The sequence below is a fragment of the Ptychodera flava genome, chromosome 20 (assembly GCF_041260155.1).
Source record: "Ptychodera flava strain L36383 chromosome 20, AS_Pfla_20210202, whole genome shotgun sequence".
NCBI classification, from domain to species: domain Eukaryota; kingdom Metazoa; phylum Hemichordata; class Enteropneusta; family Ptychoderidae; genus Ptychodera; species Ptychodera flava.
This window is the reverse complement of record NC_091947.1, coordinates 23410052-23422990: the sequence shown is the minus strand read 5'-3', so window position 1 is coordinate 23422990 and position 12939 is coordinate 23410052. Positions and strand designations below refer to the sequence as shown.

At 36.5% G+C, this 12939-nt stretch overlaps 1 protein-coding gene and 1 long non-coding RNA gene across 3 annotated transcripts in view; one reads left to right on the top strand and one right to left on the bottom strand.

The window, feature by feature from the left end:
- LOC139120345 (protein mono-ADP-ribosyltransferase PARP14-like) overlaps positions 1-12939 on the bottom strand; it is a 259128-nt gene that overhangs the window by 50551 nt on the left and 195638 nt on the right. Inside the window, exon 5 of one of the 2 annotated variants that reach the window (XM_070684683.1) lies at positions 12533-12712. The exons of the other annotated variant lie outside the window; for it this stretch is intronic. The gene's annotated coding sequence lies outside the window, so the exon portion shown is untranslated. The remainder of the gene's footprint in view (positions 1-12532; positions 12713-12939) is intronic. 2 annotated transcript variants of the gene reach the window in all.
- On the top strand, positions 6851-8677 carry LOC139119639 (uncharacterized). The gene is made up of 3 exons (XR_011548964.1): positions 6851-7247; positions 8088-8227; positions 8448-8677. It is a non-coding gene; the product is annotated as an uncharacterized lncRNA (long non-coding RNA).

Below are 12939 nucleotides of genomic sequence, written 5' to 3'. Positions count from 1 at the left end.
TTTATCCCACACATCGCTAAGGGCGGAGGTTTTCACAGTACTATGTAATGGCAGTAGTACAGCAACCAGGAGTGCTAAGGGACTGGTCAGTTTCTTCAGCCTGGGGGGGGCCGGTGGATTCATGGGGGGGTCACCCTGTTTTTGACTTTGGTGATAGGGGGGGTCACCATGTTTTTGAAATGCCCAATAGGGGGGGTCAGTGTGTTTTTGAATTTTGACACCGGCTCATCATTGCCTAAAATGCTAGTGTCAGCCACAAATTTCATCATTCAGTTGTATTTTTCGGCGCGCCCTTCGGGCGCGTAACTTTAATAATCAGTCATATTTTTTCAGCACGCCCAACTTTAACATATCAAGCATACATACATCAGAGATATCTGTATGTTCAATATTTTTCAGCGTGCTCTTCAAGCTCATTACTTTAATATATCATACATCTTTCAGCATGCCCTTCAGGTGCATGACTTTAATATACAAGGCATATATATCAGAGATATCAGGATGTTTCATATTTTTTGGCGCGCCCTTCGGGCGCCATACTTTCAGAGATATCTTGATGTTTGCTAAGTGAAAGTGTACCATTATGAAATCTGCATTTCATATGAAAGGATGACAAATTCCTGATACTTTTCTGTTCTCTCTGTGAGAATTCAGTATGAGAAAGCAACATGCACAAATATTTCACAATATATATTTGATACAGTGACTTATTTAGAGATAGAAAAATGACAAGATATCTTTCCTTCTCATTGATGCAATTATTTTCCTTTGTTTCATAGGTTTTCTGTAGAAAGATGCTTTTATATGAACAAAATAACATTAAAAAAGGCAGTTTTTGTCATTATTAGCTGTGCTATTATGGTTTCAATGTTACACAAGAAAAGGTCCTCTCAGACACTGTACACATCAGATTTGGCTAAAAAAGCTCTCTATGGCTCCTCAGTAGATTTATTTGGATGGTTGGCAAGTCTTAACACCCATCAAAGTCTTTGATTCACTGCTTTTTCCTCTTTGATATTAATGATTGACATCCATTTCTGTACAACAGTTCAGGACATCTGGTTAAGCAGAGAAAGTGTGAAATACATTCACAGCTCATTCAAAATACAGCTCATTCAAAATGTACTGTATTTAAACTTTAAGATTGACACTTTGAAATTCCTATCTTACAACTGACATGTCAACAATTTCACTAAAACATAGAATGACTATTTAAAATATAAATATATGTAAAATGTAAAATATATATATATATATATATATATATATATATATATATATATATAATTTATGTCCATCTTTTGTTTTACCTTTGTCGCGCCCGGGGGGGGGTCACCCTGTTTTAGAAATTTGGAATAGGGGGGGTCACCCTGTTTTCAAAATTTGGAATAGGGGGGGTCAGCCACTTTTTGACGTCGGCAAAAAATAATCCACCGGCCCCCCCCAGGCCGAAGAAACTGACCAGTCCCTAACACTAGTAATCAATCGTCGCATATTTGTACATAAATATATCCAACACTTAGCCCCCAAAATGATGCCCATTCTACATTGCCCAATGTATTGCTATGACAGCAGCCCCTTTGCCGACTGAGGGAAGTGAGTATACTCATGTACAGCTCATGGTGCGTTTTCGAATTCTGTGGATCACAGATGGGTGTTTATCTCCGAGTTTTATATTGTTCACCAATTCAGATATTTTCATTTTAGATGAATGTTAGCGATCATTTCCTAAGTTTTCAAAATCGTTTACTTCAAAGACAGAAACTCTAAGCTGGTTTTCTCTACTCACCCAATGAAAGATTAAAAGTAGTGTAGTTTATTCACCGTTCTGCATTATTTATAGCGTCAACTCAGTGTTCCGATATTTTAGATAGTTGTTTGTGCATGTGTATAGGCATTAGCCATGATATTGCCACGCCAGGTTCTAAAACGAAACAACTCTTCAGTGTCCGAATATGATACAAACGTGATACGTTTTGTTGTAAATGTCGGTGAAGTGTACGGATAAGGTTTTCAGTGGACGCGCTGCAATTTTCACAGACTATGTTGAGTGACAGATTATCACCTGTACCACATTTCATACAATTTGATGCGATGCTTCTGGGCATTCACTCTAAAAACAAAAATACCGCAATAATACGGTGTAGCTCACATTTGATCAGAATTGGTACATACCAGTATGGGTACTAAAGATCAACAATAAATGTTGTTTCTATCTGTTCAGTGCAGGAAAATTCTACATTGATGTTATGACAATAATTTCTGCATAGTACAACCAGAAAAACAACAAGAATGACAGAAGTTTGACATACTGCTACAGACAAATTGATGTTTTGATCAAAAAAGGGCAAAAATTGTCCTAAAAACACAAATATTGAAATTTCACCACATTTTTTGCAAACAGCTTCTCACCTTGTCAAAAGATGATCTGCAACATTTTGCGAAATCTATCAGCAATATAAATCACTGGGCCATAAGTAGTTACAGCACACAATCTTATTTGCGCTAGTGATATGAATGTACATTGTATCCTCAGACAGCGTCTAACTAAAAAAATTATAAATCTGAAAATTTACTTAGTAAAAAATATTAGCATAGCTTTTCTCATTTTTTAGAAATTTACAGTTGTAAAAAAAAATGTTCACAATTTCATTGTGACCACCCCCTCCCAAGATCTAATGGTCCATCCCTTAGTTTGAGCAGGTCTGTTAATTTGTAACAGTTCATAAACAATGACAGGAAATGACTACAAGTCAGTGGAGTATCCTGTTTCAGCAATTGGCATGCGACCACTCATGAACATCTGCAGAATTTCCCTTTTCTTACCTCATTTGCACATTTTTGACACTGATGTGTTCATTTGAACAAATTCACATCTCAACCCCTACATCTACCTGTACACCAAATACTGAGACGGTAGCTTTGGCGGTATGGAAGCCTTTGTGTGTGACGGACATACATCCGCACATACCCACAAATATACAGACATACAGACGCCACTCAGACTTATCATATAAGCTCCTTGGTATTTATATATAAAACCAAATATGAGCTAAAAATTCATTATGCAAGTAAATTAGCAATTAATTTATATGACAATGCTAATAAGTGTCACCGAATTGTATTACAGCACTGTGAGATCAACATCTATACCATGTTTCATCAAATTTGATGTAGCATTTCCGGACATGTCACTCAAATAAGGAAAGTTAATTAATTATGCAAATTAAACATTTATTTACATGGCACTGATAAATGTCGTTTTTTGCTTTTAAAGCAATAACAGCACAACATCTGTACCAAGTTTCATGAAATTTGATGAACAATTTCTTGGCATACAAGCCTTAATTATGAAAATTCATAACTTATGCAAATCAGCAGTTAATTGACATGACACTGCTAAATATCTTTGCATGCCATTACACTATTTGGAGAATAAACATCTGTACCATGTTTCATCAAATTTGATTCAGGGCTTCTAGACATATTACACTAATTATGAAGTTCATCAAACTCACAAATTAGCAGTTAATTCACATGCGCAAGTGAGTTAAGGCAGTAGCAGGGGTCCAGACCGAATTTTGAGCTGAATTTCATTTCTCAAAAACTGGTCATATTTTGATGAAATTTGGTACTCATATGTAGTTTTGAAAGCTCTTTCAGTTTATGTCACTTAAATTTGCATAAAAGGTGTCACGTGATTTTTATATTGACATTTTTGCGCCAAAATCGTGTATATCACTTCTTGGTCTTTTGGCCAGAGGTCCATATATCTTTCTTTCATGAATTTGACTTTGTTTGTGTACCATCTATTTACTGTCTGTTCTGTGCTGTTTTGTGTCTATGTTTACAACTATTGTCTTACAAATTTGACCTAGTGTTATTGGATTATGGATTGGTATGATTGCGATTATTTATCGGCATATTCCAACTTGTAAACCACATTTAAACTATGTTTTTTTCGGCATATGATAATAGAATAGGTTCAGTACAATCGATCAACATCCTTTACAAAGAGAAATTCCTGAGTTAATCACCTCAAATTTGTGCCAAATACGTACGATTTGTAGGAAAAGTCAATTGTTGGTTGAGTTTCGGTGATTTTTTAAAGAAACGCTACCAAATCATACATGTTTAAGGTATTGTTGTAAAGATATTTTAAGCCTTAGTTTGGGGATAGCAAAATTTCAGGAAAAAATTTGATCTACAAGTTGGAATTTTCAAAAGAAATCTGGAAGCTTTATGCACGATCGGGCCATCTCGCACGCAATCCAACAGGTCATGACCCCGTCGTGTAATTTTAAGTTGAAAGTGGCTGCACACATCATCCCTCTTGTCTTGTATGTGCTTTTATGTGTTTTCTGTCTGTATCGGGTAAGGTTGTTAGTGAGAAAATTAACAAATTGGTTGTTATAGCCATGGTGAGACGTGGAAGTATGTCTCAGACCACCGTGACCTTTTGACCCCCACGTTTCCTACCAGTTCATTCCTTAGTGGCTTATATAAACATGGAGGTATCAATGTATCTCCATGACATAAGCACATCTCTTCCTTAATTTTATATTGTATCTATGTTTTTGATCTCTGCATTCTTCTTGCAGGGAAGCATACCCATGTTTCGATCGTTTGTGTCCGACTCTGTTCATTAACCTTGTCACCTCATTCCTCATGCCGTGGACTTTGGCCTCAGGATGGCTGATGTATATATTTCGTTTGCACGCAATGATCGGCCTATTCTATGTGTCTGAAGTTCCACACAGCGCTTATGGGCAACAAATGTGGAGTACGCACACTTGGGGATAGGTTCGGGTTAGAGAGAGACAAAATAGGCCGGAGACAGCTTTGTATTGTGTCTTAGTATGACCAAGTTCAAATCTATCCTTTATTACTATCACAGGTCCATGTATACAGTGTAGTATGAATAATCTTTAGAATCAATGAATGACACGACTAACTATTGACACGCCCAATGTATAATCTACATAATTAGTAAAGGAGTTGCTGGGCGGAGCTACACCATACACCACTGGTTATGAAACGCGCCTGAACAAAACTCTGAGAAATTGTTGAACTGGTATGTTGGATTTGTTGTATCTTACGCCTGTCGTTTAGAACACAGCTTTCATCGAAATTGAAGTCCCGTACCTCTGGGATTAAGGCACACTATAAAATAGTTCTATTTAATATAGCATAGTTCCTATGAACATTTGATTTGCACGGTCAGCCCCGGGAGCCACTGCTGTGCTAACTGCTAGTAGTACATAGTGTGGGGCTATGTGTCAGGTCATAACCACTGGTGCTCTAAATGCACTTTTGCTTGGATAGTTCTTCGAAAGCTGCAACTTTTCAATTAATTACTTTTCAATGAATTACTTTTAAAACAAGTCATTGACAATGACATAGTCCCCACTTGTAAAAGGAATATTAGTCTTGATGGGGCATGCAGGGAAATGTGGTCATTCAAAAGTATCGCTGCAGTGTATAAGTTCACATCTATGGGCACATAGGTTTAAGTCATTTTTCCCAATTTATAACAAGAGGCATGTCTAAGTTATGGTTCTAAATCAGGAAAAAATTCAGACCTCTAGCTGTGTTGGCCAGCCAAAAAATACATACGTGCATAATAAATAAGGTACGAGATGTGAAATCTTAAGGTCTAATATCCTATCAAAATTTAAGCGTATAGAACTTGTGGTTACTGAGTTATGCATATATATGTATAATCAAGGTCTAAGGTCATCAAGGTCACGTGACATTTTGGAAAAAAAATTGCATGAAAGGTGTAGCACTTGTGGTTACTGAGTCATGGACAAATATGTATATTTGAGGTCAAAGGTCATTGAGGTCATGTGACATTTTATCAAAAAAGTGTATTGCTAAGTTATCCCTATATACCAAAAATCAGACCTCTAGCTCGATTGGCTTGCTCAAAATTAGACATGCGCATAATTAAAGAGATACAATATGTGGCATCAGGTAAGGTGTCCCATCATACCATACATGAAGGTGTAGCACTTGTGGTTACTGAGTTATGAACAAATATGTATATTTGAGGTCAAAGGTCATTGAGGTCACGTGACATTTTGTCAAAAAAATGTATTGCTAAGTTATCCCTATATACCAAAAATCAGACCTCTAGCTCTATTGGCTCGCTCAAAATTAGATATGTGCATAATTAATGAGGTACAATATGTGGCGTCATAAGCTGTCCCATCATACCATATATGAAGGGTGTAGCACTTGTGGTTACTGAGTTATGGACAAATATATATATTTGAGGTCAAAGGTCACCAAGGTCACATGACATTTTGTCAAAATATCTGAGATATCTGCGTGAACAGATGGACTCACAGATTGACTCACGGATGGACTCACGGATGGACATGACCCAATCTATAAGCCCCCTGGACTTCATCCATGGGGACTAAAAACTGTGTCACTGCATCCTCTTTGCAATATGAATACGATGAGAAACTAAATTTTTATTTTTCTTGGCCTTATACATGGGAGTCTATGGACTGCCTTATACATGGAGTCTATGGAGACTGCCTTATACATGGGGTCTATGGAGGTGAAAACTAAAAGTCCTCTAACACAGCCAAATTTGATCGCATTCTGAAACAAACCGACGTGCATCTGTATGGGGTAGGGTACTATCCTTGTGCAAAGTTTGAAAGAAATTGACCAGGGCATGTCTGAGATATCTGCGTGAACGGACGGATGGACGGATGCACGCACGCACGCACGCACACACGGACGAACATGACCAAACCTATAAGTCCCCCCGGACGGTGTCCATGGGAATTAAAAGCTTCCACTACATCATGCTATGTTACATACGCGTACAGCCATCGCAAGGACTTTGTACTGGAAGTAATAGTATCACGCCTGATGACATCATAGATCATGTGAAGACTTCGTTGTGATTGGTCAGATTGGCATGTCACAGGTCAAATCTCAGCGGCAAATCTGATATCAGAACGGCAGTTACGACCCTTTTGAGTACATTGTGGCTGTTTTTCACTTGATTTTTTGACAAAATTTCACTGAAATTTGCCGTCTGACATCGCCGTGACAGCTTCATATACGCTAGCTATGAATGTACAACCTATAGGTATTGTTCAAGACGCGTTAATTTTCATGTCACCTGTGTCACGATCAGCGTGTGGAGATCGGCTTTGAACAATGGTCACCATTTATAATATACTAGTTACACCCTCAGGATCAAGGCGATCGTTTGAATTTCGGTAAGTAAATTTTCGATTATCCTTCTCTGCAACGTAACGACGAATTTTATCTGTTTTTGTTCTGTGCAATTCTTGAGTAACACTGTCCAATTGTCTGAATAACTCCCAAGGTTAAACGTTGAGTGAACAGTGTATACAATTACAAAGGAATGGCCTTCATCCGTTCATGCCGATAACATGTATTGATAGTGTCTATGTCTGGGGAATACATACTTCGAGACACTCTCTTGCTTTGGCGAGGGCACAGTCTCTCGGGGACTGTGGCCAGGGTTAAACTTTTGCTTATATGTATACAAATTTCCCTCGATGTACGATATAAAACAATGAAAAACAATACATTTAGGAATTGTTGGGTAAGAATTAAGTTCTTAAACTCTGACCTAGTATTGTTTGTACATGTGTTTGATGTCATGAAATTTAGTATACGTTTATTTATAAGATCATGCTGGACGATGCTGGACGTGTCTGTCTTTGACACTTAAGTTTCTTTTGAAGTCTTCATTAATATATTTTGACATTTGTTCAACGTTACCCGTAAATATTTTGCTGGCATTATACTTTGCAAGGCAAAATCCGAATCAATGATTGATTTACAATATTTCATTGAAGTTCTACATGAAATCTTACAACACAAAACATGCATACAATATTTTCAGTCCTATCTTTCTGTAGCTGTGGGTCACTGGTAGCGTTGTCCTCCCCCATCTAAAAGTAATTTAGATTCACAGATATAGTAGTAAACTAGTTTTCATGTCACATGTAGTCAAAATCACCAAACATAATCGCTGGGACTTTTTCCTTTACATTCCTTTTTATTCCATTGCATTTTCTTATTTGTAGCTGGCAGTGACGACATGTCTTTGTGGCAACAGATCGATGAGAAAAAGCAATGCTGATGACAACTCTACATCACCAATCTCATAAACCCACATTGGTCCAAAAGAGTAATCAAAATTGCCAAGGCCTGCAACTATATAAGTGTAAGTACCTCTTGAAATATCTTAGTGACAGTCAACTCCATTTCATGATATGTGCAAGACTAATTGTGAAAGGTACACATGTATGTCAAGGCAGTTGCAATTCAGTTGCAATTACATACTGACTAGCAGATTGTTCTCTTGGCATTTTGTCTACTGTACTGTGCTAGTATATGTGATTACACTAATGTTTCTTTTCTTGTTTTTCTTTTTTTTGTTTTAGCCCTTTTGTAGTCCACGGAAAGTAAACCAAGACACTGAACAATCAACTGGATCAAAAGTAACTGTTCCCAATATATGGTTGGATATGCCAACACTTTGTTATGAAGATGCCATGGACTAAGGGAGATATCCTGTGAAAGAACTGTTGATGAACTTCTGATTTCTTTTGTTTTGTGTCATTTGTTAGCATTTCCATCTGCAATAAATGTAAGGTAGGAATTCAATGAAAAACCTGGTAAGATTTTCTTTTGTTTGTGAATGTGTGTGAGTGTTTTGTACCTGTGGCTACATTCTGAAAACTTACATGAGCACAAGAATGAATAGCTACAGTGTAAGTGGTCATGGAAAAGTGTGAAGGGTAGGGGTATGCTACTGGGGGGGGGGGGGGGGCTACCCACGGGGTCAGCTTCATTAGCGGTATGTATACCGTAAATCCTGTTTGTGGCAAGTATACCGCTAAAAAAATTCTGCAAAGCCTAAACTTTTGTGGCAAACATACCAGGACATGCATAAGTGTCGTGGTAAGCAATACCACAATATGTGCGCCGCAAAATCCATCAACATGCGAAAATCTCAAGCTATGAGTAAGTTTACAACAACTTGTTGTGGTAAACATACCAGGCAATTATGAAGACTTTACCAGAACTGTTCGCCACAAGGCTTTAATTTTCGTAAGGGTTTTGTTGTGAACACTAGTGTGTCCTTTGTCACTTCGTTGGCTCGATGATGTTCCAGTTAGGAACTTTGTTTTGATATGATTTTAGAGATTTTCTGTTGTTTATATCTCAATTGTGTGGGCAGTGTTGTTTTATTAATATTCATGAGCTCTAATGCATATTCATGATAACGTTTGACGCCCATGCCTTAACCTACTTGCGTGATGCTTCTTAATGTCTTCACACAGTATTACAGTACTGTGAGATAACATCTGTAACACAATACTGTTACATATCATTGCATGTCATAACACTACTGGAAGATTTACATCCTCTCAACATTTCATCAAATTTGATGCAACAGTTCTAGAAATATCATACTAATAACGGAGATTTATCAAATATGCAAATTAGCAATTAATTGACATGATACTTCTTGATGTTTTTACACAGTATTACAGTACCCAGAGATCAACATCTGTACCATTTTTCATCAAATTTGATGCTGCATATCTGGACATATCACTCTCTAATCAAGAAAGTTCATTTAATATGCAAATTAAAAATTTATTAACATGACACAGATAAATGTCTTTATTCACTGTTAAAGCAATGTGAGCTCAACATCTGTACCAACTTTCATGAAATTTGTTGAACTGTTTCTTGACATATCAGCCTAATTACGAAAATTCATTAAATATGCAAATAAGCAATTAATTGACATTCACCTGCTACATATCTTGCACACCAATACACTACTGGTAGAACAAAATCTGTACGATGTTTCATCAAATTTTGATGCAACATTACTAGACATGATACTAATAATAAAAGTTCATTAAATATGCAAATTGGCAATTTGACATAATACTCCTTAATGTGTTCACATAGTATTGCAATACTGACAGATTAACATCCGCACCATGTTTCATAATTCAACGCAGTATTTCTGCAGATAGCTCATTTATTAGAAAAGTCATGAAATATGCAAATTATCAATTAATTAACATGATACTGCTAAATGTCTTTGTACACTATTGTAGGACTGTGTGCTGAAGATTTGTACCATGTTTCATTAAATTTGTTGCAGTATTTCTAGACATATCACCCTAATTACAAAAATTCATCAAATATGCAAATTAGCAATTTATTGACACAATACTGACATATGTCATTGTGTGATATTAGAACTCTGTCACGTGTGTGACCAATATCTGTACAGAGTTTCATCAAATTTGGTGCAGTCATACCAGAAACAGCTCTCTAATCTTAATTATGCAAATTAGCACTAATTATGCATGGCATACCAAAATAAATGGTCCTGCGTATGTATGCCATAGTGTATTATCTTTGTACTAAGTTTGAAAGAAAAAGCTCAGGCGTATCTGAGATATCTGCATTCATGAGCGTGAGCCCCTTATAATGCATGGACATAGCATTATTCTTCATTTAATCGGCCATCCTTGAGCCCCTGTGTATTAATCCTTGAGACCTTGTAGTTAGATATCAAATACAGGAAACAAAACAGCTGTCACATAGCCATTTCTATTGGATCATTACAAAAATTGTCGTGCATATATATGACTTAGAGTCATATGTACAAACTTTCAATGAAGATGTCCCTGGCATCGCTGAGAAATTTACGTGAATGGACACACAATCGTCAAATACAGGAAACAAAATGGCTGCAACACAGCCATTTTGGACCAGATTGAAACAAAAATCACTGTGCATATGAATAATATATGGAGTATCCATGTACCAAGTTTGAATGGAATTGTTCCCAGCATCACTGAAAAATTTGCGTGAACAGGCGCACCATCATCAAATACAGGAAACAAAATGGCTGTCAAGGGGCCATATTGGATCAGATCACAAAACAAATGTACCAAGTTTGAAGGACATCACTCCAGGCATTGCTGAGATATCTGCATGAACAGAAGGACGGATGCATGCATGCATGGACATGACCAAACCTATAAGTCCCCCCAACTGTGTCCATGGGGACTAAAAAGAGGCACGTTAAAAGCAGGTACCTTGCTCATCCGTGTTATCAGGCTGTTTCACAGAAGGTACAAATTGATTCACTGTCAATGTTGCATCGTCCCAGTTGTGGTTTTCTTGGCTGAGAACGCGTTCTGCCACTGTATAAAGAAATAATTGTGTAAATATTGGTAAAGAATAATTGTGTTCTAAGTTATTCAACTTATTGTATCTATAAGCTTGCTTTATTTGACATTGACACTTTGACATTTATTTGCAGTGATCCTTCAATTTATTTGATTTAGAATACCTGCCTGGGATGACTATCATGCATGATCATGTGATTTCAAATCGATAGATGACAATAAACAGGCTTTCCAGGAACAACATGAGTCATGTTTGACTATAATGCTAATATAATGACTTTGTGTAAGTATCTATTATTCAAATGTGTGGTATAAACGTAAAGTCTACTTTAAATGGAACAGTCCTAAAGAAAAACAGAAACAAAGCAAAGTTTGGTTGTTTGTGTTTGTCAATCAAAATGGGTCTTTCAAATTGCAATCCACATATTTACTCATAGCAATATCTCACTCTTGATAATCACAGGGTAGTTTGGTGGCCATGAATGTGAAATAAGTTCTGGCTTACAGACACAAAGATATGTCTTGATTCTAAAATGATGCGATGGCACCATATTTTACTTTGTGTCAGTACCATGCATTTAAAGATACAGGTACATAATTGCAGCATGGTAATATCTAATGAAGTCTTAGACAACTTTTAGATTGATCTGTTTTGCAAATTGCCTAAGCACCTGAAATTTACTATGAAATGGGCATAACAGAAAATACAACAAGTGGCCAATGGCCATTAATATAGCTTTGCTGATATTCTAGGAAATAAGCATATTGTCCCAATCAAACTTAACTACATTTGGGAATCTCTGAGAGGGTTCATGGAGAATTGAAAAGCTGTTGGACTGGTGTTAAAGAGAAACAACATTTTGATCAAAAATGAGAAAGCTTGCACCAAATATTTGCATATAGAAATTTTATCACGTTTTCAAACTCAATGTGATCATCCCTTGCAATTTATAACCCAATTTTGTCTATAAGAAAAACAATTTCAGATGAAAAAATGAAAATAAGCAAAATTTAGAAAAATATTCTAAAAATTTCAAAGTGCAAATTTTACATTTATTTTAAAAAGACTAAGGAAGGGATTTTCTGAATAGCTACATATAAAACTTGAAAACTGTTTGACAAACTGTATTGAGGAAATTATATTTTGATCGAAAATGAAAACTTAGCACCTAACATATGCAAAAGTAAATATGCTTGTAGATTTTGGGATCATTTTAAGCAATGAGGAGCTTTGTACAAGAAAAATCCAATTACGACTAAATGCAATGATCTATGTATCACTTACTAGTATGCCTTCTTACCTTCAGAGCTTTCAAATTTAATCACAAAAGTACCATCGTCTCTCATTTCACTCTCTACCAGTGGGCCTCCTCCAGATTTCTTCTCGCTCTCAAAATACAGTTCTAATGTTTCTGTGGATGTTCCTTTCTTGAATCCAGTCACTTGAAGATTACAGGGGTCAATTTGAACAGCACTTGACACTTGTATAAAAAGGTAAAAGATGATGGCATTAAACTGTGACCTTTGCAAAGAATACCCCAACTCAAGGTTTGGAATTTACTAGTGGAAAAACAGCATTATTCAGTTAATCTATTCACATTTCTATTACTTACAAATAGTCAACAACTTACATTAACTATTGTATGCCTGCATGAAACATGCTGTTTGGAGAAAAAAAACACATATAAAGGCAGCCAAGTTCAGCGTC